At 37.9% G+C, this 26,299-nt stretch overlaps 1 protein-coding gene across 1 annotated transcript in view; it reads right to left on the reverse strand.

Moving 5' to 3' along the window:
• The window catches only part of ptprdb (protein tyrosine phosphatase receptor type Db), a 169,587-nt gene that overhangs the window by 122,852 nt on the left and 20,436 nt on the right, over window positions 1–26,299 (reverse strand). Inside the window, exon 3 of the mRNA XM_080881151.1 lies at window positions 22,085–22,110. The gene's annotated coding sequence lies outside the window, so the exon portion shown is untranslated. The remainder of the gene's footprint in view (window positions 1–22,084; window positions 22,111–26,299) is intronic.

The following is a 26,299-nucleotide window of genomic DNA, read 5'->3' on the forward strand; positions in this document are numbered from 1 at the left end:
ACAATCATTCTGCACAATAAGATAATTATAATTCTACAACTGTTTATAACTTGCATATTTCTGTATAGCTCTATATTTCATATTTCTGTATAGTTTCATATGTATATCCTGTTCATAGCCTGTACATGGCTTGTATACCCACTACAGCCTGTACATACTTATAGCATATTCATAACATACCTTCATACCATGTACATTGTAACATACCCATAATAGACCCATTTTTGTACCCTCATACCTATAACAGACCCATTTCTGTAAAATATGTATATATATTATTGCTAATATATATTTTATAATATATCTATATCATGGCTAAAGCACTTCTGGATGGATGCAAACTGCATTTTGTTGCCTTGTACTTGTGACATGTGCAATGACAATAAAGTTGAATTCTATTCTATTCTATTCTATTCTATTCTATTCTATTCTAAATTGCCTTCAGTTAGACCCAGTTTTTATATTTTCAAGCATCACTTTTCTTTGTTTCCACATTTATAGATACTTCCATAAATACAACTTTAATAAGCACTGATTCAGTAAAGTCTACTTATGACCAGACTGTACACATTAGATGGATGTACCCACTTGTTTCTGCCAGTTCTTTGCTGATGGTGCTGCCGGGCATCTTTTAGATTCAGAGAACAGTAAGTCAGCTTTTTGTATTTTTCATCTGCCATACTCACTTTCATTGAACAACGCTTTCTGCCTGTCAGAGACCTTGCTGATGCAAGAAGCCCAGCTTAAGTTTTCTTCTTATATAAACTCTTTCCATACGCTTTAGATGAAACTGTCATTGGCTGTTATTCACCCAGTTTAAATCTCATATCTGTATGACTATTTCTATTTCAGCAAATGATCTGGTTCAAGCATTACATTGTGGGTTATAAGCACCCCTTCGCAATACTTGTTTAATTTTCCACTCGGCTCAATGCATACAAATGATTTCCTTTTCTTCTATAAAGTGCTCTGTTACTTCATTTTCTTCAACAGGATGCAGATATTGTAGTTTAGTATTTCACTCAAAAAATGGCTTGGAATTTGAGGTCAATTTCAAACTGTCACTTTAATAGAGACGATGCAGAATAACCTTAGACAAATGACAAGTTATTGTGAAGCACACAGAGAAACAATAAAAAAAATGATATACAGCTGCCTTTATGTTAGATCACAGTAAAGGGGTTCCACATATAAAGCTTTTCATTATATGGTGAAAGGTTTTTTTTGTCCATTTTAACTGGATTTTCTGTGCTAATATTTATTTTTAATTAACAGAAGTGGTAGTGCCTGTGTACTTAAGCAGCAACCAACCTTTCTCAGTTCTACAGCATATTTTATTATATTTTTCTGCTTTTTAGATTTTCAGTTTTAGATTAATCATGGGACTTTTATAAACAGCCTGTGTAAAATTTTGTGACTAAAGCGTTCCATCAAAAGACCAGCAAGAGCTCAATCTACATTTCACGTGTCAGGCTGCACAGCCTGTGTGGACACTTTTATTGACTGAAACAGGAGCACATCTTTCAATCAAATGCACCTGACAACTGAAAAAAAAAACCCAATAACAACAAAAAAGCAGACAAACTAGGCTTTGTTTGTGGTTCCGTCTCACAACGTTCATCAACCTTCTTTCAGATCATCAGGATTAGTATAAATTAGTGTCCAGTTCAAGCCTTCACACATAAGCCTAAGTTTGTCATCCAGACAACTTCAAAAGCGATCTGATCTTACGTGAACCCAACCAGAGACTCACATGCCCAAAGACCACTTAACGAAAAGCTTTAGGTTCAAACCAGTAGCTTTCATTAATAATGTAATTAATAGCTGTGTGCTGTCTGCCACACAAACTAAAATAATTAGTTCATATGCTTCAAAAAGTTATATACAAAAAGTTAAATCTTACTTCCACCTCCTACAACAAAAAACATCAATACAGGAAATTAATAAAGAAGATTATACTGCACAGATTTTGGTCCAGTTGTATTACAACGTGGGTATGAACAGACTGAAAAAAACAAAGAACAAAACAAAAAACATACCTGACCTGGGGCCTGTACTACTGTGAAGTGAACTGAACATATGCTGGGTACCTTTCCCTTATCTGAATTCAGTTACACCAACACTGGCAATCAGAAGAAGCAGGCACATGAAGCTGATTATCAGTTCCCTAAATTAACCCGGGGTTTCCTTTGCGCATTCACACAAAAGAGGTGACGCTGGAAGCATCAGCCCAATCACATATATGAATAAGTGCACTGGCAGCCTACGCTATGGAAAACTAGTAAGAGGTCAAACACATAATACAGACTGAAAGTAGCACTGCTGCTGCAGACAAAGTCTGTAAAGTCTGAGAGCACAAACACTAAACAGTATGATAAAAAAAAAAAAAAACTGAAGCGTTGTGTGTGTGGTTGAAAAGTTTTTGATTAGTGAGACTGGAAAAGACCTCAGATCAATAAAATGTAGCCTATTTGAAACCTCGAAAGAAGTCTGGCAAAAGTGCAAACTTTGTACTGCAAGTAAAAAACAACAACTTTATCTGAAAGACGCAAGAGAATCTGACAGTAAATTAATGTTTAAAATACAGTTTTAGTTTTTATTTTTTCAATTCAAGCACAGACTGTCTCCAATTTGATGTAAGGTCAGAAAGTACATCATTTATTAATGCATACAAAAAGTAAAATAGTTTAAAAGTAATTGTTTGCAGCCACCAGGGAAAAAATAAAGCCGCGTCTACGAATCTGTATTTATTACTGAAGCTCATCATGGAAACACAAAAACTTTAGACAGTCCTACTATCCACCAGCAAAAGTTCAATCTTTCATGAATTTTGATCATATTTTGATTGAACTGACTGGCAAATAGGTGTTAATTTCACACATGTTGATCTCTAATGTGCTTCAGAACAGTAACCAGGGTGATGCAAGCAAGTTGAAACCTGGTGATCTTAAAAAAGACGCGAAAGAGAGATAAAATCTTTTTTTTTTTTTTTTGCCTGTCCCATGTGGTTCTTTAGACGTCAGAATTGTTGTCTAAAGACCAGCAAGGATACCCAATGGATTTACTTTGCCAAATGGATCATCACGGCCTTGGCGTATTGGTCCATTTGATCGACATTTGTTGTTATTATTTATTTTATTTTATTTTCAGTTGTTACAGACGGGACAGACATGACTCAGGGATAGGAAAGGGAGAAAGAAAGATGAAGGAAAAGAAAAACAGAAGGGAAGAGGGACAGTGAGAAAGGGCACTTAAAACGAGAAAGAAGAGAAAAAGAAATCTCCTGGATCACCTGTTGAGAGAAAAAGAAGAGAAAACAAGCCAAAAAAAAAAAAACAGAGCAACATACTAAACACAGCACCATCACGTTAATCTAGCTAAGTGTAAACAGCAGTAAATACTAAATATTGAATGTTGTTGTGTAGCAAGCAGGACCGACAGCGCACAATGTGCTTGGATATAGCAGCCAATAAAGGTTTGTGTCTATGAACAGTGAACACCTGTGTGCACACCTGTGTGGATCAGCGCGCTTGTATTCAAAAGGTTTCCCCATGTAATGGTCTGCTAGAGGATGTAGAGAGCCATGGCTCTGTCCTCCAGGGCATGAAGCAGGCATGGAGGAGATCCAGGCTCCAGACATCCAGAGGCCCCAGAGTGCGAGAGCCCAAGGAGGACCACCGGAGGGGCATCCGTGCCACCCTTCTGGGAAGAGCTGAGGAGAGCCCCAGATGAGGGGTCACCCAGTAGCCACTGAGCAGAAGCCAGAGGGGGCTGCAGTGGCGTGCCCGCTGGCTCTGCCGGCAGCCAGCTGTGCCAGAGTGAACTAAGCCACAGGCCCAGAGGCCAGAGGCCAGAGGCCCGAGGGCCCCCTTTGCCCCGGAAGAGGCCTAACCGAGCAACAGGCACCAGGCACCGCCAAGTAGTCACCGGGAGTGAGCTGGTACATACCTGAGCGCCCAGCACTGGACACCAAGAACCACCAACGCACCGACCCCTGAGGGCATCAGTTACCAGCAGGGAGTGTGGTGAGGGGAGATAGGCCTTTGGAGGGCCTGGGAGTTCCCAGAGAGGTGGAGTGTAAGACCCGACCTGTCACTAATCTGAAGGTCGGTGGTTCGATCCCAGGCTGCCTCCTGGCTGCATGCCAAATATCCTTGGGCAAGATACTAACCCCATGTTTGCCTACTGGTGGTGGTCAGAGGGCCCGGTGGCGCCAGTGTCCGGCAGCCTCGCCTCTGTCAGTGCGCCCCAGGGCAGCTGTGGCTACAATGTAGCTTGCTATCGCCAGTGTGTGAATGGGTGAATGTCTGAATGTAGTGTAAAGCGCTTTGGGGTCCTTAAGGACTAGAAAAGCACTATACAAATGCAGGCTATTTACCATATAGACACAGACACAAACATGCATTCCCACCCTCATGCACACATATACAAATACTCAGCACTCACCCAACGTAGGGATAGACATACATGGACACTGTACACACAATCACACACAATTTTATCTCACACACAAAGAGATAAAATCTTACTTCACAGTACAGGCCTTTGATTGTTTAACACACCACATTATGTGGTCTTCCTAGAAAGCAGTATAGACAAGGGATCAAGAATAGCTTGAACACAGTGGAGTGTTTAGCCATTAAAGATGAAGATATGTCCATTTAGGGAAAAGAGCTGGTACGGAACAAAGCACATCATAAATAGTGCTGGGTGTGATGGCGTGTTACTATAATCACACACTTTCCAGTTACTGTACTACAGTAAATGCATTTCATTTCATATAGAATAGAATAGAATTAGAATTCAACTTTTTTGTCATTGCACATGTCACAGGTACAGGGCAACGAAATGCAGTTTGCATCCATCCAGAAGTGCTTTAGCCACGATATAGATATATTACAATATACATTAGCAATAATATAGATATGTAAGTATATTACAGAAATGGGTCTATTATGGTATGTTATAATGTACACGGTATGAAGTATGTTATGAATATTCTATAACTATAAGTATGCACAGGCTGTAGTGAGTACAAGCTATGTACAGGATATAAATATGAAAAACTATACAGAATATGAAATAAAAAAACTATACAGAAATCTGAGATATACAGTTATACAGAAATGTGAACTATGCAGGTTATAAACAGTTGTTGGATTAAAAATTATTGTATGTACAGAATGATTATTTACACAGAACTATACAGTAGTGCAAGATAAGTGAGATATGTGGATAGTTTCTACAGAGGCTATATAAAGTGTAAGTGGTTGTGAGTGGTGGTTCAGTCCATGTTATTATTGTGTGTTTGAGGGTACAGTTGTCCATTGTGTGTGTGTAGGTGGTTGTGGGTCAGTCCATGAGTTTAATGTGGGTCATATGACGGAATAAGCAGAAATAATGTAACGAGTAGCATAGTACCATATATATATATATACTTTATATGGGGAGTAATAAATATTATATAACAGACTGTATTACCTGTAGGAAATGTGCAATACATGGCTTTCTTTGGGTAATAATGGATTGACAGTGTCAACTTTTGTTGGGCGAGAACATGCCAGCCTTATGTTGACAGCCTGTTGTGCTGCATCTTGGAAAAAACGTATTTAAATCTAAATGTATGAATGTGAGCTTAAGTGCAATCCTGTGTTTCAGAAGCTGTAACAGTAGGAACACTCCATTTATAGATTTCCATAAGACTAAGACGGCAGACTGAAAAGCTTTTACTTTTACAACTGCTACTATGGGTCAAGGCGACCACAAATGCTATTGACCTGCATCTGTATTTGACTTGTAAATGTCTTTTTCACCCCCTTTAAACTGTACACTAACAAAGAACCACTGGAACCATAAAACTGACAGTTAAATAATATAAGTAACATTATTGCTTACATATTGCTGATACTAATACTAATGTTGGCATTCAGTCTCTTGAGAGGCCAAACCTTGTGAAACTGCTTTCGCTAAGCCTTCAACATTTCATTCATTCATTTCATTCATTTATTTATTCATTTTCAGGCACAACAAATACCTATATTGAACATAAAATACACAAAACAAAAAACAAAACTTGCCTGAAAAAGGAGTGGGACGAAGAAAACTTATTAAATCCCACCCCACTCATCAACAAAAAAAAACAATAAACTTCCCGCAGCTACGCCCATCATTGCATACAGACCCATCAACAGCCCCGGGCAGATACAAGCATCTAAGCGGCAGCTCGCAACCAACAATTAGAGCCTTCATAACTGAATACAGAATATATAAATTATAAATTGCATTACCACAGGTAACAGGCAGTAATAACTACAAGTAACAGACACACATACATATACATACATATATATCTACACACACAAGTACATATATGTACATACATACGCACACTTTATTTTTTATTTTGGAATCCATACCAGCAATGGTAAGAGGACAGACATTACAGAGCACACTAAAACCCATCATTGAGTATACTGTGACCAGACCAACTGTTTGTAGAGAAATTTAAATCTATAAATATTTTTGCATTGTTTCAATTGTAAACTCAGACTGTTCCAGATTTTCACACCACATACAGACACACAAAAGCCTTTACGGGTTGTTCGAGTTCTGGGTAATTTGAATTCTCCAAAGCCTCTCACATTATAAACCTTTTCTCGAATTTCAAATCTAGTTTGTAAATTTGCCGGTAAAAGTTTAGTAAAAGCTTTATACAAAATTATGGATGTATTGTAATTAACCAGATCCTGGAATTTAAGTAACTTTGCCTGAAGAAAGAATTTGTGAGTATGATCTAGATAACCAGCCTTGTGAATAATACGCAGTGCTCGTTTCTGTACTGTGACTAATGGATTAGTTGTATTTTTATATGTATTTCCCCACACTTCCACACAATATGTAAGATATGGAAGAACCAGGGTACAGTACAGAGTACGAAGTGCATCTTTATCAAGGAATTGTTTCACTTTGTTCAAAACTGCGAGGCTTCTGGAAATTTTGGTTTTTTATGTGTCTGACGTGGGGTTTCCATGAAATTTTGTTATCAATTATAACTCCCAAAAATTTGTTTTCACTCACATTATCAATTGGTACACCTTCAATGATAATTGGTAATTCTATATTATATTTTAAATGACCAAAAAACATTGCTTTAGTTTTATTTATATTTAATGATAATTTATTTATGTCCATCCATTTTTTTATTAATTTTAGCTCCCTGTTTACAGTCATTACAAGATCAGTATAATCATCGCTACTGAAAAATATGTTGGTGTCATCTGCGAACAGTATGAGTTTAAGTACTTGAGAAACATCAAAAATATCATTTATGTATACATTGAAAAGTTTTGGTCCCAACACTGACCCTTGGGGAACACCACATGTAATACCAAGTTTCTCTGAATGGTAATGCCCTATGCTAACATATTGTTCCCGACCTGTTAGGTAACTTTTTAACCAGTTACCAGCTTTCCCTCGAATACCATATCTTTCCAATTTATCCAGTAAAATTGAGTGATTGATTGTGTCGAAGGCCTTTTTGAGGTCAACAAAAATACCAACTGCATATTTATTTTTATCCAGTGTATCAGTAATTTCTTCTACTGCCTCAATTATCGCCATTGAAGTGGTTCTTTGCGTTCTGAAACCATACTGACCAACATTTATTATTTGATGTTTTTCAAGGAATTTTTCTAATCTTGAATTAAAAAGTTTTTCTAGAATTTTTGAGAATTGAGGCAGTAGAGAAATAGGCCTATAATTGGTAAAACTGTGTTTGTCATTACTTTTATATAGTGGTATTACTTTCGCAATTTTCATTTTTTTTGGAAAACAACCAGACTGAAATGATAAATTACAGATATATGTTAAGGGACTAGCAATATTCAGAATAACCTGTTTAACTACAGACATATTTATGTCATGATAATCCATTGAAGACTTACTTTTACATTTTAATGTGATATTTATTACTTCTTGCTCATTTGTAGCTGAGAGGAACAGTGAAAAGGGATTTGATTTTATATTACTGATATTTTCATTTTTATGACACGGGATGTCCGCTGCTAGTTCAGGGCCAACATTTATGAAGAATTTATTGAACCCATCGACAATATTACTCATGTTGTGATTTTCACCATTTGCATCAGTAAAATATTCAGGATATGATGTTCCAGAAGATCCTTGTTTAATTAAGTTGTTTAACACATCCCAAGTTCCTTTTATATTGTTTTTATTTTCATATAATCTTCTTCTATAATAAAGTTGTTTGCTCGTTCTTATAATATCAGTCAATTTATTTCTATATGCTTTATATCTTTGTTCCACTTCTTTTGTTTTTACTTTGATAAACTGTTTATACAGATTGTTTTTCTTTTTGCAAGCATTAATAATTCCTTTTGTGAGCCAAGGACTTTTTATCTTTTTTTTCTTTGTCATGTGTTCGTTTACAGGACAATGTTTATTGTACCACATAGTAAAAATATCTAGAAAATTATCATAAGCCTTGTCCACATCTGACTCTTCATACACCGAACTCCAATCTTGTTGTGCTAAATCGAAATTGAAGGCATGAATTGCTTCTTCATTTATTGTTCGCTTTGCTATCATGATCTTGGTATCTATTTTTTTTAAATCACAGTCACACAAAGTAAAAACTGGTAAGTGGTCAGTTATATCACAGACAAGCAGACCACTATTAATTTGGAAATCCATGACATTAGTAAAAATGTTGTCAATAATAGTGGCGCTATGTGAAGTTATTCTGCTTGGCTTTGTTATTGTTGGATATAGTGATAAGCTGTATATTGTGTCAGTAAAGTCATCAATGGCTTTTAACCTTGTTGGATTTAGCAAATCAATGTTAAAATCACCACAGATAAATAGTAATTTTTGGTTCACCGAAGCAAACGTTTTTTCTATCCATTCATTAAAAGTGTCAATACTTGAACATTTTAAGCATAAAAGCTTAAAATTAAGGCAGATATATTTTCACGCTTACTGCCAGGAAGAGCAGCTACAACAGAAGGTGGCTGTAAGCAATCGAGAACACAGCAAATTCCATGTAATGTCAGTGAAATGACGCAGCTTACACAAAGGGTACAAACATCCCTGCTGTGAAATGGTGTCATGCCTTTGTGAAATAATCCTATATTTTCAAATTCAATTCAGTAATACAATGACGGAAAAAAAAAAGCACAATGGCTGTTCTCCTGAGAAGCAGATGCTATTGTGTGCTTGGGGTGGCCCTGTAGTCATGGATATATGGTGACAATTGTGAATTATCATTTGCTAGGTGCAACAAATTACTCAGTGGTGTCCTACTTTTAAAGACATATTAGAGTCTACTGCGCTCGGGGCCAAGAGAGCGCTGACTGAGGGAGTGAAACAAGTGAAAGGAAGCGTCTACAAGCGTCTATCGGGTGAAGAAGAGAGAGGGTGATACGGAGAATTATAGCTAATGAGAAAGTGCAAATGGTATGTGAGAGGGAGGAGGAACTTCTGAAGTGCAGAAACTTTGACAGAGCTTTGCCCTATTCCATCTGCTCAGCTATCATATTTGAAAGGCAAAATTACATGGTACATCTAATTCCCCTGCACAGTTAACATCAAATTGTCTCAGCGCTAACATCCTAATTCTTTCACTGACAAAGACAAAGGCTGCATTTTTTTTCATTTCACCGAGAACCTGCAAAGTTTTGGATTAGAAACAACCTGACATTTTTCTTTCCAAGGCGAGCGAGATGAAGTGCTAATTTAGGCAGAATAAATAGAAAGCGGTGGCAGGATGTCACAACTGTGGTGGTGGGTGAGACCGGCGTGACCTGACTCCTGGTTATTTCTTTGTTTTGACGAGGTCACAAATGTTAGGCAGATATTGGATTCCCACGAGCGCTGAATGGGAATGCTGAGGCAGAATTAGAATGACCACAGAATGACTGCAGCGGGTATCCTAATGAAGCATCTCAGTCCCTCTGTTTAGATGACCCATTTTCTCTTCCTCTCTCTTTTTCTTCCTTCTCTCACTAATACAGATGCCCCAAATTCTTCAGAGGGAAGAATATGCATAAATTTAATTAAAATTATTGGGTGAGATTCGTATAGCCTCCCTCTAAACCATTAGTTCTTGGGCTTGCTCGGACTATGGCAGGTGAGGAGTCTGATGGGGTCAGTCCTCCTTCTTGGGAGAAAATGTCACAGTGAAAATGGTAAATTACAATAACACAAATGAACTTTCACTTTAAAGGACAAGATGGGATTGAAAATGTGTGTTTTTTATGTATGGATGAATGAATTGATTTTTCCTTATGGGTTTCTGCAAAACCTTTAGAAATAAGAAACAGATTTTGGAGGGTTTATGAAGTAAAAGTGTGAGGACTAGTCCAAATTGCAAACCATTGCAAGATAGATGGGGATTTTGTTAAATATCTTGCAATTACAAAATTCCCGTGGGCAACTGATTATACAGTACTCAGACACCCAGTGTAAGTGAACACGGTTGTTAGTTCAATAAGAGATGCTCTATTTCCATGCTTGAGCTAGACTGTGCTCTACCAAGGGGCTTGGACAGCATGAAGAGGACGGTGTTTTTAACTAGTTTTATAATTTCCCCACCTTCTCAGATAAGAAATGATTCATAAACACTTTAAAACTGCCCCTTTTTTTAAAAAAAACCATACACATACAAACAGGGGGAAATGAACAGGGAAAGAAAATCACATATTTAAAACATAAACAAACCAAAGGGAAAACACAGCTCGATTCACATAGTTTACCTTTTCTCCTATAAGTATTTTTAGCAATGAAGTTCAGTAATACGACTACTTTTTCAGTTATGTACTGTATTTTAAAATTCAATAATTAAGCCACGGTTTGCTAGTACCTATTTTCTTATGATAACTTCTTCAGCACTTGTACTCATTTGTCTTATCCAGGAGCATACTATATTTTTGTCACACTTTCGATTACAGCCCACAGTGTATTGCACAGTGCATTAATGCTGTAAGTAGGAGTGACTGAGGTTTAGTCATCACGGAAACATGTTATACATACAGTAAGGTTTAGTACCAAATTACTGATAACTACCTAAATCATTTTCATGTTTCTGAAATGGTTAGTGTTTTTTTTCTTCATAAGATTTATTTTCATTTTTAAATTGAAAAACAAACAAACAAAAAAAGGAAACAAACAAAAAGCTCACAAACATCTACAACTAACCACAACATGGCAGGCCATTGTGACCACAGGAGCACTCCTAGGTGCACACTGTTGTATCCATGCCATTCAAGGATAACCTCAGACATCCGAAAACCAAACACAAAAAGTAATAACATAATGAAAATAACAATAATAATAACATAATAACATTGGTAATTACAGAAAGAATTAGGACAAAAAAAAACAACCCCAAAAAACAAAAACAAGAACTCAAAAAGCAAAACAAAAAGCACAGAACATCATACGAAACCCCTTCAGTCAATGAGCAACCTAATTAAGTTTTGTATTACACTAGGCAGAGTAATCCAAAATCTACAAATCATAAATAATCATAAGTAATGCCACTCTGCACAGTTGTTGTTGTTTTTTTTGTTTGTTGTTTTTTTAAAAAAAAAACGAACTTTCTCATCCCTGTCACTCGTCCATGATGTAACTATAATGATGGATGATGATGGTTCATGTCAATAAAGTTGTGCTTTAGGAGCTAGTTACCACTAAAGTGAGCCTAAACAATTGTGAGAACAAAACCATTTAAAAAAAATGTATTTATTTTTTAAGTAGAAGGGTTTTTTTTCAAATGCAACCTTTCACACAGCTCACCAAGTAGCACCAAACTGTTTCTATGCAGCTTGATAGTAATTCTGTCTGGTAGCTTAAACTGTATGTTACAGGAAGAAAGACAATGTTAAGGTGTGTTAATTCCACTCTCAGATTTGGAGCAAGATAAGAGAAAGAAAGGACACGAGAGAACGCAAGTTTAAGAACTGCTCAGCAAGTGACATGTCTGGCAGCTGGCGTTGTAGACACTGCAGAGGAGGTGTGGCTTTTTCCCAAACAGCAACACTGGCAATACCTTGGCCCAATGTGTCACTGCTCTAAAAAAGTCCTGGGAGCTCGGCTGCTGTGCACCTCTCCTTTATGAGGCACCCAATTAGACTGCATTTGCTGCTTCAGTTTTCAATTTATTGCATTACACGACACTGCATTTAACACTTCTCCACTCATACGTTCATTTACCCTGCTAACGTCACCCACCCTTGAGTGGAATGATTATGCAATAGTTAGTATTGTCACCTCACAGGAAGAAGGTTACAGATTTGAATCTCCTGGGTGGCTGGGACGTTTCTATGTGGACCCGTGCCCAGATGGGTCACCTAGATTTCTCTGGCTTCCAGAGAAGCACAGTATGAATGTATGATTAAATGCAACTTACAGTCTAAATCACTTTGAGGGATCAAATCGACTAGAAAAGCACTATATAAATACAAATAATAAAATATTTCTTAATTGCCATTTGCGTCTCCCTTATTGACATTTTTTAAACTTTTTAAATTAAACATTGGATTTGATCATGTCATGTTCCTGGAGTTCTCTGGTATTTTCATGCACAGAACTGTCAATCATGTTGTATTGTTTAAATTGTCTATTTTACGGCAGTACTAGGTAGTGCAGTCCAGCGTAGTGCAGGCTAAATTTGTTAGCTTGCAGTGTTACCTTGCAGGTCTTGAAAGACGCCTACAAATAAAATGTATTATTATTATTGTTATTGCAGTTGTTTCTGTTATCTAAGATAATTCTTTTTATCCCCCCACCCCCACCCCGCCCACCGGCATAAGCTGTTTTTTCTCTGCACTGATGGCCTTCGCATCAGCAAGGAGGAGCAGATTTCACGTGTCACTGCTCCTGTAGCTGCACAATTCTGCTTGTGTGTATGTGCTTACATGTGTTTTTTTTTTCCTCTTCTCAAGCATCTGCTGTCAACCAGTTGGTGAAAAACGAGGTGAATATAAGTCATCTGGTGAGAAGTAGTCACTAATAGGATCGAGCCTGCTCCTTCTTCGCAACATAAGCACACAGACACATAACTTCAGCACACATAGACTGTTGGAGACATTCACACTCGCAGACACCTCCACAGGAATGAGCTATGGCCTTATTACCCACCTCACTTCCTAGCAGCCGGTGTCCTCCCGTAAAAGCACAACAGTGTTCCTATCCTCTCTCCTACACATCATCCATCCATCCATCCATCCATCCATGCTCCCTCCTCTTTTCAACATTGCCCTAATGTTTTCCTGGGACTTTTTTGCCTTCACATTCTGCTTTCTTTCTACTATTCTCCCTTCCTCCGCTCTTATTTTCTCTTTACCTCATTTACTCTTTTGCTCCACATCTCCCCTCCTACCTCTTTTCTTTGGCATCCCACCTCAAGCACCTGATTTCTACCCTGAATTAAAATAGCCTCTTCCGCACCTCTTTCTTCAGCATGGCACCTACCTGATTTAGTCAAAGCTCTTCTTTCCCTTTACACCTCCACTCTTGCCTCCCTGCTCCAATCCTATCTTAACCCATTCCTTTCCTTTCCATCATATACCTCTGTGGCTGATCTACTTACCTTTCTGCTCTCGATCACTCTTCCCTATTCCCTTGACTCCTCTCCTGCTTTCTCCTAGCCTCCTTTCTTCCCTGCCCCCCTCTTTTCTCACCCCATTTTTTTCCTCCCAGCCCTAACACCTGCTGCTGAAGATGTCTAGACCAGGAATGAAATGAGGATGGAGAGAGGGGCGAGGACGTGGTGCATGTGTGCACAAATAGGACGATAAAAGACAGGAAAAGCATGGAGAGAGAATATAAGGGGCGAAAATGTTTGAGTAAAAACAGAAAATGGTTTGAAGAATGAGTAGATGTCATGAGGAATGCAGATATGTTGTAAATAGGTTCGCAAATTTAAACCGAACTGATTGTTGTCCATTTTTAGAAGAAAAAAGATTTACTACTTCTCGGTGGTTTCTTTTCAGCTGTCACTTTCAGATTTTTCTTTTCATTCTAAATTGTTTGGCTTCTTCCAGACAACACAGCAGCAATCATTTTTTATGGTTCACTGCTTCACACCCACTGAACACCTCTGTCTACCCATCTGTAATTTCATTTTTGATCTGAGAAACCTACCCAAGTCACACATTGTATCAAAGCGAAGGAGCGTGATCTAAGAGGACTTTTCTCCGTTTCTTCCTTATGAACAACATGAATGAAATTTGTGCCATCAGTCCAGGCATATCACCACGCATAGAGTCCGTGTGGTGGGATTAGAAGAAAGGATGAAAAATAAAGAAAAATACAAAAAAAAAAGGGCCTCGACTAAATGATGAAGGAAATGAGGACAAACAGATGCTGGATTACATCTTTATATGGCAGTTACACACTGAGAGTGAGTTTTGTTTGATGGCTCGCTTGTTTGTGTGTGCTTGACAGGAGGAGGTGTCCTGTCTGTAGCAGGATGTGATAATTAACCTTTCTCCTGCTGAGCGCTGCTATTAAAGCTAGGGCTGTAAATGAATCTTATCACGAAAACAACATATTACACAACTTCACTTGTTTAGAGCTGTTGTACATTCAGAGTGAAATTGTAAATTGGACTGGTTCATGCAGAGGCCATTCTGTCTGCTCATGTCTATCTGTGCTTATCTTTATGTGCGCTTACTTACCTGTCACATGGCCAGACCCACTGGAGAAACCTTTTACTTTAAAATCAAATAGAATTATTCAAATTTCTGTATTATCTGTATTATCAAATTTATGATTTGGCTTTTCTTTCTTTTTTTCCCTCTTACCTGCTGCTTGGAGGGATGAAAACTACTAGATTTACTGGCAGCAGTTTCACAACATAACGCAATCATGTGCTTAGATTTAAATTGCTGTGGTCAAAGTTAATATAGAAATGTTTTGATTAGTTTCAAAATTACTTTTTTCTGTAGAAAATAATTATTTTTATCAATGCGTACAACTTTAGTTAGGGGAATATGTCTGTGTAGGTTCTCAGTCATTCAGGTCATGGTATTCTAAGCAGCTTGGAAAGAAAGCGACTAGACTTCTTTGAGTTTCGTGAAGACCTCTCGGATGAGAGGTCAAACATCTTCAAGAAACCAGTTGCTTTCTTTCCAAGCTCCTTCGACTTCTGTTAGGGGAGTTGAACAGTCCTCCTGGTCACAACACAAGAAAACTAAATACGAGGGATTTTTGGAAATAACAGGGTCACTACTCTTCCTCCCTTAGCAGATTTAATGGCAGCAGACAGCAGTGGGTTTAAGTTAAAATGCTAGCTTGCATTTTGCCCTCTCTGATATTTCTGGTTTGCTAGTCTAGCTGGGAAGTGGATCTCTTTGCTTCCCTGAATCTGACTTAAACTTCCAGAGCTTTAAGTCACAGTATAAGTGACAGTGAAATATAACATGGGTTTTATAGATTGGTGCTCAGAAAACTACATAAATATGCATACAACTGACACAAATCAAAGTCGGAAAGTGGCAAACCACGTAAGGTTGCAGAGTTTCAGAATTAAAGTACATTGTGGAGACTCTGGAGAGTCTCCAATGCTCTACAGAGCTCCTAATGCTCTGCCGAGTTTTTAACCCCCTCTAGCATTAACATCAGCATAAAACTCATAAAACTGTGAACCAGGAGCTTGATGGCACGGGTTTCCATGGCAGCACAGCTCCTGCAGGTGTAATGTTTAGGTGGCGCTGTACATTTGTCCATATTGTGTATGTTCTCAAACACATGCATAATATTAACAACCTGTGCGTGAATTAATTTAATCAATATACCAACATGATTGTGCTCCTGAAAGACAGATAATTTTGAAACAAAATATTGATTGTACACTGTCTCTGCCAATGTTTAGCTACAACTCTATGCAACTAAATGCAGGTGGAAATTAATGGATAGATTTTATTGATTCTGGGTATACTGGGCAATCCAGAGATGCATCTGGATTGCCCAGTATACCCAGAACTGTATATACGCATAACTGTCAGGTTCTTAGATGTAGTCTATTTTATATTTAATGCTAATTGTAAATGATTTCAGTGTGCTAGAAAAACATTATGCCTCCATAAATTCTACATTAATATGATGATTTTACAGTTGAATATTGCTGGGTACAAGTTTCTGTCTGAAGAATAAAAACACAAATGAGATTATGAAGCGATGAATTACTGATGACAGAGAAAAAAAAAACAGGCGAAAACTTGATATGACAGCAGAGATACAAATCGAGAAATATGGAGAAAATAAATGAGGAAGGAGGAAAGAGACAAAAACACACTTCAAAAGCGTTGGTTAGGCATGACACATAAAACTTAGAGGTTAAGGTCCTGGTTTTGACCCAGGACTGTGACCTTCCAAAATCATTGATTTGGCTCAAATACAGTATCTGGATCGCCTACCCAACGTCACTGTAAATTAATTTTTTTATTGGTTGTATCATTTAACACAAAGGCAAAGACTCATTTGGATCAAATTGATTGTAGCCCTCAGAGATTTTTTTTCCTTAAAAAAAAAACAAAAGCTGTAAATAGAATATTTAACAGGTGTTGTGTGTAGGTACATGAACGATCACAAATTCAAAAATGCCTTAATGTATGAAAAGCCATTCATTATTTCATGAAAACCTCATTAACTGCCAGGAGTCTCATTCTCTCAAGGACCACTTAAATTCTAATATACTGAAAGGTTAACATAGATATTTTTTATAGCCAATGAGGCAAAACATGTTGTCTACTTCACCTTTAATTATTTTTTTAATGCATGAAGTCATGGATAAATTCATTATGATTCAACTTCCCTTATCGTGCAGTGTAACCTTTTGTCTCAATAGACAAATTGTTTCCATTCAGTATCAGTTCTGATCAACTGAGAAAAACTAAATAATGGTTTTCCATTAGTATTACAGATCATTTAACCCTTTAAATATATTTTAAACAACACAATTTACATCATTAACAATGATTCTAGCTGGTGAGTGCTTGGAGACAAGTCACCATCTTCCACAAATTATGTAACTACTGTAATTTGCTAGTGACCAAAGACCAAACCTTCTCTATTTCACAGAAAAGTCAAAATCCTGTTTCAGCATAATACTGAAAACTATTCCATGGATTTGTTACTTCTAGGCTGGACTATTGTAATTCCTTATTATGAGGTTTTTCTAAGATGAAAAAAACTTGAGTTAATCCAAAATACTGCAGCGAGTGTACTATCCAGAAAGAGAGATTATATTTGACTCATATTAACTTATTTTCATAGGTTCCCTGCAGACCATGTCATTTTCAAACTGCAAGCTTACTCATGGTTCCTAGAGTTTCCTCATGTAGAATGAGAGGCTCCTCACCTGTGAAACCAGCTCCCATTTTGGGTTCAGGACACAAATACCCTTTGTTTTTAAGAATAGGTAAAAATGTTCCTTTTTGGATCAGATGACCTTAGCATAAACCTTAGTTATGCTGCTGTGGGCTCAGGCTGGGGGGGGGGACTTCCCATGATACACTGAGCACTTCTCTTTTCACTCAACATGCCATTATTGAATGTCACTAACTTTAGTCTACTCTCTCCTTTAGCTTGATGTTGATGGTCTAGCTAAGCTCCTCCTTTTCTCTTGTCTTGGTAAATGGTTGATGCTTACTAGGCCCGATTTTGCTGTGGGTCATCCTTATGAATATAGTGCAATACCTTTCCTATTGATTAGGGAGGACAGGGTATTCAGCTGACCCAAAGCCGTTGATTTTGAACATAAAAGCAATGTTAAATAGAAATACTGTAAAAAAAACACCTTTATGAAAAATGCAAACAAATATCTATATAATTATGTCTACACTTAAAAGAAAAAATCATTTGCATGATGTCTATTAGTCTATCATCAAAGTAATCCTATCATAATTATTTACACTTCAGTGCATGTATGGCATATAATAGTTAATAGTTTAATTTTAAAGGTGCTAGGTTACTGAAAATACCGAAAACAAACACTGATTTAAGAAATACAGCAGTGTTATAATATGCTTCCTAGCAGGACAATGAATTATTAACACAGATTTTTATTATCTTACTTTTTAAACTAGAAGGGCTGACATAGCAGAGGGGTACATTGTTGTTCCAGTTTTGTTTTAGGAAACCCAGTATCAAATGTTCAAAACATTTGTTCCATAATAATCATATTTTATTACATTTTTTACATTTAATATTGCGTAAGGAGCACTTTTTCCTTTTGGACTGTATTTTTTTTTAAATACATGTAAAGCACCAATACCTCATAACTGTACTTAAGTACAGTGCCTGGTGAATTTTTGCTTACAAAGATTTACGTGCACAAAAAAATTAAACAAACCTCAAGAGTATCAAGTGAGGGCCAATGTGGCAGATGGGCCAGCAGTAGAGTAACATATGACTTTGTGCCCCGAGTATCTTCAGTAGCAGCACGCCAGCCAAACCTTAGCCACTAATGAGGCTCCACACAAAGTCCCAGCAGAGCCCACTCAAAACACTGAACCAGACACAAACACAAGGAAGACACAGAGACTAAGATGTAGGCATATGCCCTCCCAAGCGCACATGCACACACACACACATGCTTTTTCACACTACCTCGGGTAACAATAAAACGCAAGCACACACACACACACACACACACACACACACACACACACACACACACACACACACACACACACACACACACACACACACACAAATAATTGAGGTTTGTACCAAAGGTTAACATTGCACCTTTGGTAAAAAAAACCTTCTTAAATTCTTTGTTGGACCGGCATCCCTCTCAGCTTGTCCTTCTGAAGTAGATGTGACATAGCCTGCCATGATTATTAGTATTTTATTCCACTGTTACTGACACGTTCCAGTGTTAAGCATTCAAAATCAAAGATTAAACCTTTAACAACCTTTTGCTCCTTTCACTGTTAAATCTAAAAATTCTTTCAACATCTTTCAAATAATGTTTTTTTTTTTGGTAAAACGCTGCTTTGTCCATTTTCTGTAACTATGAATAACTTTCCAAAAATGATTTCTGCTTTATCACAGAGAAAGAATACCTGTGAACTGTAGTTTACCCAACACACGCTGCTTACTTTAGCTGAATATGAATGTACATGTGCACTCTGTACAGAACTCTGCACTGATGCATCGTGACTTTATTTTAGTTAACCTATTATTACCTATTTTTACCATGTTGTTCAACAGAGTGAAAAAAGGAGAAATAACTAAACTTTTACCCTGAACTTTAGTGAGTCATTAGATCTTCTCTCACTTAAACAGCTGAAAAATAAGTTTTCTGCTCTTAGAACAGGGGTAGAAATATTGGAGTTGTTGTACAATCATCTTTACCTGTATTTTATCCTACCAAACAGGAGCATCATTTACTTGCATCATTTTTCGGTATGGTTATGAGTTAGAGTTATGAGTATGGTTATAGTGCAATAATAAGTGCAATAATCCTTTCTGTCATCGTTGTATTTTTACTCAGTTGTATATAGTATTTGTATTTGTATTCTATTTTTATCTTATTGTATATTTATTTTATTTTATTCTACTGTATATAGTATTTTATTTTATTCTATTCTGTACAGTTGTGTACTGTATTTATTCTTATTGTATTCTAATTTTTGCCTCATAACTTTTGCACTGTCCACTTCCTGCTGTGACAAAACAAATTTCCCACGTGTGGGACTAATAAAGGTTATCTTATCTTATCTTATCTTATCTTATCTTATCTTATAGGTTCAAAAGATAACAGAATATTAACCATTTTGTCTTTTTCACCTGTTCCATCATCTCTGCTTTCATCCTTTCACTGTTCAGACTGAGGCTGCTGGCTGAGCTCTGGGTAGCTTTAGCTTTAGCAACTTTGCCTTTGTTAGCATCTTTAAAATATACATATTCAGCTGGATGATAGTCATTTCAGTGTCTTATTAAGTTTGTTATTACAAACATTTTCATGGTAGTCCCCCAATGGTTTATTTGGCAAACATTCCATACTGTCTCCACCAGAGATGGGCAGTAACGCGTTACTGTAATCTGATTACTTTTTTCAAGTAACGAGTAAAGTAAGGGATTACTATTGCAAAAACGGTAATTAGATTACCGTTACTTTCCCGTAGGAACGCTGCGTTACTGCGTTACTAAAACCGTGATTTTTTGCGAGAATGTCTCACGACAGTGACGTAAGCGAGTGCGCCGTTAGTGACAACAGCTGTCTGCAGATCAACAATGGATCACATATCGATTGTGGGAGAGAGTATGAGTGTGCAGCGTTTAAAGCGTGGAAGTACTGACCTTACTTTGAGTTTGATTCCATAAAAAGTGACAAAAACATTAGCGTCCATTGTGCGTGGGAAGAAAACTTCTTTTTACAGCGAAAAAAAACCCTAAACTTCCAAGCAAGCACCGAGTGCGCCATGACGTAATGGGAAACTCACAGAGAAAGTTGCGGATTCTTCAACTGACCGCGGCACACCTGCACCAGGGTAAACCTCCGCCTACCGCAGTCCTGCTTTACAGGTGAAAATAGAGCAACAGCACCGCTGAGTGTTTGACTTTATTTATTTTCAGCTGTGTTTTACTTGCATCTATTTGAAAGAGTGAGTGTAAACACAAAAATATTTTATTTTATGTGCTGGAATGTGCAGAAAATAGCTTTAAATGTTAAACTAATTTATTCAAGTCAGAGAATGTTGCATATAATTAAATTTTTGCTTGATGCATAAAGTTAAAAGATTAAAACTGATAAAACAAGTTTAAAAAAAGAGACTTTTCCATTTGATTACATTTTGTATGATGGATTATGCAGTAAAAGTAGAAAGATCTATCGCTTTATCACCTATTCAGGTTGTAAATCGTGTTTTTAAAAAGTAACTAAGTAACTAAGTAATTAATTACTTTTGAAAATAAGTAATCAGTAAAGTAACGGGATTACTTTTTGGGGGAAGTAATCAGTAATTAGTTACTGATTACTCTTTTCAAGTAACTTGACCAACACTGGTCTCCACTCAAAGTGAGGGGCTTCTACTCTAACAACATGTTAGCATGTAGCTGTGGCGCTGCTGTTCCCGTGTTGTGCATACATGAAAAGGTAATGTAATGTGACCTTCCAGGCCAAGAACACTGGAAACTGTCTGATTCCAGTTGCATCCCAGTTGAGCGTTGCATCTCTAGTCTTCTGATTACTTTGCCATTTGCCTTTTTTATCAGCGTTGTCTGGACTTTACAGCTTTTGTTGCTTTTGCTAGTTAGTTTATTAAAGTTACTTTTCCTATTCATGCTGCCTGAGTGCCTGTGCTTGGTGTCCTCTTACCAGAACTCCACATAACAGTGACATTGCAGATATTACAGAGACATCTTTTATGCCCAAACACAAGGTCAAACCCAGCTGTATGGCATTGAAGCACATTTAATTTTCTTTTGAAAGTATTGTGAGTCTGCTGATATTATTACAGAACATTGCAGCCTGAAAGTAATAAGTTTGAGATTTACTAAAGCTGAAACCTGTAGTCTACAAATAAACAACAATATTGGCATTGCTTTTTAAAAACTGTAAGGTATTTTTATTTTTTTTGCTCTTGTTGATTTGCAGACGGGTTCAGATTCAGTCGTAAGATGCCACAGAAGAGGACTTACTGTGTTTTATTATAGTTTGTGTACGGAATTGCCAAACAGCTTCTCCTTATATGTTGATTTAAAAATATTTATTGCCTAATACAAGGATGAAAATATATCACACGTGCTATAAAATCCCAATGGAAAGTGTAATACTGGCTGCTGATTCTGCTCTGTACATTTCAGACCATGGCTATACTAGCTGAGTGCAGTGGGAGTGCTACCCAGAGTGTCTCTTTGTTATCTTAACACAATTTCATTGTGTTTCAGTGAGCAGAATACTGAGCCAAATAAATTTTGAGGACGCAGACTGTTCCGTGAAACACACACTGTGCCAAGTGCTGATGGCATGCTGTGTTTTATGGGTAGAAAATCAGACGAAGAAAAGTACTGAACAAGAAAAGGAAAACATGAAATGAGACACTCTTACCTTAAGAAGCACTTCAGCACTTCAAACTGCAAAGAAAAGGAGCGAAACAGGGGAGAGGCAGAAGGAGAGAGGGAGGGACAAGAGGGGAGACGAGAGGGGGAAAAAAAGAGAGACTGAAATTAGATTACCATAGGGTGCAACAACTTTCCACTTTACAGGAAAATATCTGAGATAAAACTAGAGACATTTTTTGAAGGAGTGATTTAATTTCACAAGCAGTGCTGTTGTGCATTTCTCTGCAATTTCATTCCCTTGCCTTCGGCAACACATACAGTACTGAGCATTTATAGTTGACTGGCCTGCATGCATTTTGAAAAATAATTCTTTGTGAGGATGTAAAGAGTCATTTCAACAATTTTCAAGAAGTCCAGTAAAATTGATTTGGACGTAGTTATCAAAAGCACAATTACCTCTTGAGTTCAGTTTTGAGTATTTTTAATGACATCACTTAATCAGTGTTTTACACTGATAGATTACATGAAATTAAAAAAACGATAAAATGACTGTGATTTTATTTAAAGTTTTAAATGTCGAGCAGGTGTGCTTTGACAGGTTTGACTAAGAATATGGAGAAGATTTACAAGAGGAAACAAAGTGAAACCATTTCTCCTGCTCCGAATGTCACTTGACAGTTGTTTTCTTCAAAAAATAGAAAATAAAAGAAGCTGCGCTTAAGTTTAGTTTTGATGGGGCTGCTCAAATGTAAACAGAATTTAAACAAAGAAAAAAATTGTAAGGCATTATAAATAAAAAAAAAATCTCTGTACAGTATGTATTCTTCAAACCTGAGTTTAAAGCAGAAAATACTACTTTGCTAGGTATTGTTCTTCTCTCTTATCCGTTGCCAACTACTGACTTTCTCTACTTCACACTGTCACATTCTCCTGGCTGCAATTCATGAAGCTTTGGAGAGAGATAGCACACACATTCACACTGCTAAAACACACTGACATGCCTAAAAAAAAAGAAGAAAAAAAAAACAAAATAAACAAAGACTGACCAAGAAAACTGCTTCCTAATTAAAAAACTGTAACAAGCAGATGCTAAAGTAAGAAATGCTGACATAGACATTATAAAGGTTGACCAAACTTTAAAAATCATGTCTGTGCCTTCTAGCTGAGTTCGCAACATTAAAATAGATTACTAAAATAGAACCCAGGTTTCATTTTACTCACTTAATATGAAGAGAAGTTGTGTAATGAATCGTTAGCCCAACTGTACAAAAGAGTATATATATATATATATATATATTAGGGGTGCAACGATACTCGTATCGATATTGAACCGTTCGATACAGTGCTTTCGGTTCGGTACGCATATGTATCGAACAATACAAAATTTGTCATTTATTTTATCAACTTTCCTTCTGACGATGCTGTCTGTGTTGAGCGCTCAGTGAATCTGCGTTCGACTACTCCGCCTAGGCTGCACTGTTGAGCGCAGATCCACTGAGCGTTCAACACAGACAATATCGTCAGAAGGAAGAGCGCAGGGCAGGCTAGCGAGACAGAAGTTAAGCTCTCCTTGCAACATGGCAAATTGAACCTCCCCCACCCTCATTCAGATCTGGCGTTTGGAATTATTTTGGTTTTCATGTGACGTATGACCCTGAAGGTAAGCGCGTCATGGACTAAAGTAAAACAGTATGTTGGATGTGCCACGCAATGCTCAATTACATGGGTGGGAACTAGTATGTTAGCGCAGTTAGCTCGTTAACGTGTTGGCCGTCTAGCCCCCCCCCCCCGTGTTTATTGACATCTGCAGACGAACACTGCCGCTAGCTAACTGCTCAGCACGGCAACCGCACAGTAACAACAACACACAGAGCGCCCTCTGACCCCGGAAGGACACACCGTCGCAGCGAGAAGGTGTCACCCGTCACTATGGCAACATAAACAAAACATAACTGTACAAACAGAACCCCGAACAGCCCTGACCCGCTACATAGCCCCCACCTAAGGGGTCAGTCGTCCCCGACGACCCCATTACCCCACACAAAGTCCTGCAAATGTCCAGGTGCCTTCTTTTGGCGCACCGGCCGGTCACGACCGGCGGGGAAAAGTCACTCGGGTCAGAACATGAGGTGCCACCATCATCCCACTTCTGACACCAATGTGGCGAGCTCAGACAACGAGGAAACGGAGGTGTCGTTTGGTCTTGCTTCCCGTGAGCTAGCCAGGGAGCACAGCCGTTTATTGACATCTGCAGAAGAACACTGCCGCTAGCTAACTGCTCAGCGCGGCAACCGCACAGCAACAACAACAACAACAACACACAGGGCGCCCTCTGACCCCGGAAGGACACACCGTCGCAGCGAGAGGGCGTCACCCGTCACTATGGCAACATAAACAAAACATAGCTGTACAAACAGAACCCCGAACAGCCCTGACCCGCTACAATATGCTACTGAGAATATAGCCCAGAAGAAGCGGATAGTATAGCTTTTATTTTGGAAAGAGCCATTTCTCTGTAATAAACTCTCTTTTCCAAAGATGAGTGATTCCTCAATCAGATACAGGGCTCGCAAAATCGCTAGCCCGACGTCCCGGAGCTAGCGATTTTTCCAGTCGGGCTACCAAAATCTATCTCTGCCCTGCCCGTCGGGCTATTGTAGGAAGGAAAAATATATGTCAATGCTTTTGCATTCTTTCGGAAATGTAGCTGGGCAATTATGTCATTGGCATCAGTGAGCCACTGTCAATATGTGACATATTGAAATCGCGTTTGAATTTGCGCTTGTTTTTTGCTTTCACTTTGCAATCGCTCGAAATGTGTATAGAGAGCGACAGCACTGATCTGTGAGTGATGATAATTTGCACACCAATTCCTCTGACATCGTCTTATCAATCTTAGCTTACTATGCAAACATGACAAGTGAAATCTCCCGCAGCAAGCTTAAACATATGAGAGGTTGATCGCGCAGAGAATCGCTGACCGTTATGTGTGTGTGTGTAAAAGCAGTAGGATATATATTTTAGTTCTGCTGAGCCAAATAAGAGTGGTCAGGGTGAAGAAGTGACAGCCAAAGAAAAGCTTACCACAAAACGGAAAAGTTATGACAAATCAGACTATAAGGCAAAAAGAAAGTGCAGCTTTATGGTTTCATGGACAAAAGAATTTCTGTGGCTGCAATATGACGAGCTATATAACCAGGGCTGCACATAAGTAGTCCGCAGGTGCGCATTCGCTGTCAAAAAAAAAAAAACGCGCACAAGATATGAAGTTGCAACGCGTGTTTGCATACATAAGATTTTCTGGAGGAGGACAGACATTTGTTTAAAACTCTTAAAGATGTCGAAGAAGCTTCTTTAAGCAATTACTTTGGTGTTCCTCCACCTCCAAAGAAATGTCAGAAGGAGTCCGAACCACAAAAGAAGCGCGTATTCTCGGAAAAGTGGTTGCAGGAGGTGAGCTGGCTTCAAACAAATGATGAACACACAGAGATGTGGTGCGGAATGTGCCCACTCTAGCGGACAAAAACAGTGCTTTTTATATGGACGCAAACGCGCGTTGCAACTTCTTATCTGGTGCGCGTCTTTTATTTTGACAGCGAATGTGCACATGCGGACCACTTATGTGCACCCGTGTAAATAACATAATGTTCTGCCGGGTGTGTTGTTGGTTTTCTCTCGATTTCTGAGTCGACAAGCGCCTTTGTTACTGGGACCAGTCATTTTAAGAAAGGCCCCCATTAGAACCCATGAGAAATGCAAGAAATGCATTATTGCTCAGTCTGCAATATCTTTCCCAGAACAAACACCAATTGCAAATAACATACTAAAAATAAACCTGAAAAAATCTGTTTAGAACAGCGTACTATGTTGCAAAGAGTGAACTACCACTGGCAAAATTTAGCAGTCTTTGCAAACTTCAAGAAGCAAATGGCCTAGATCTTGGTTCCACTTGCCTCTTACCCGTGACTTCAGCGGAAATTTCAAATTCAGGCTCTGACACAGACTGATTCATGTCCTACACAGTTCTTACAAGTTCATAGAAATTTCTGTTTAATTAGAACCAAGTATTTGAGTTGATGATTGTAATTTTTATACAATGTTGTAATTTGTTTTTCAACAATTTTTTGATTAATGTTTTGTTTCCTTTACAATATTATACTTTAATGTATAATATTGTAAAGGAAACAAAACAGGAAACAAAACATCAATCAAAAAATTGCTCTCTTTTTTATTCGGGCTACTTACATTTATTTTGGGCTAC

The sequence above is a fragment of the Rhamphochromis sp. 'chilingali' genome, assembly GCF_963969265.1.
Source record: "Rhamphochromis sp. 'chilingali' genome assembly, chromosome: 4".
NCBI lineage: Eukaryota > Metazoa > Chordata > Actinopteri > Cichliformes > Cichlidae > Rhamphochromis > Rhamphochromis sp. 'chilingali'.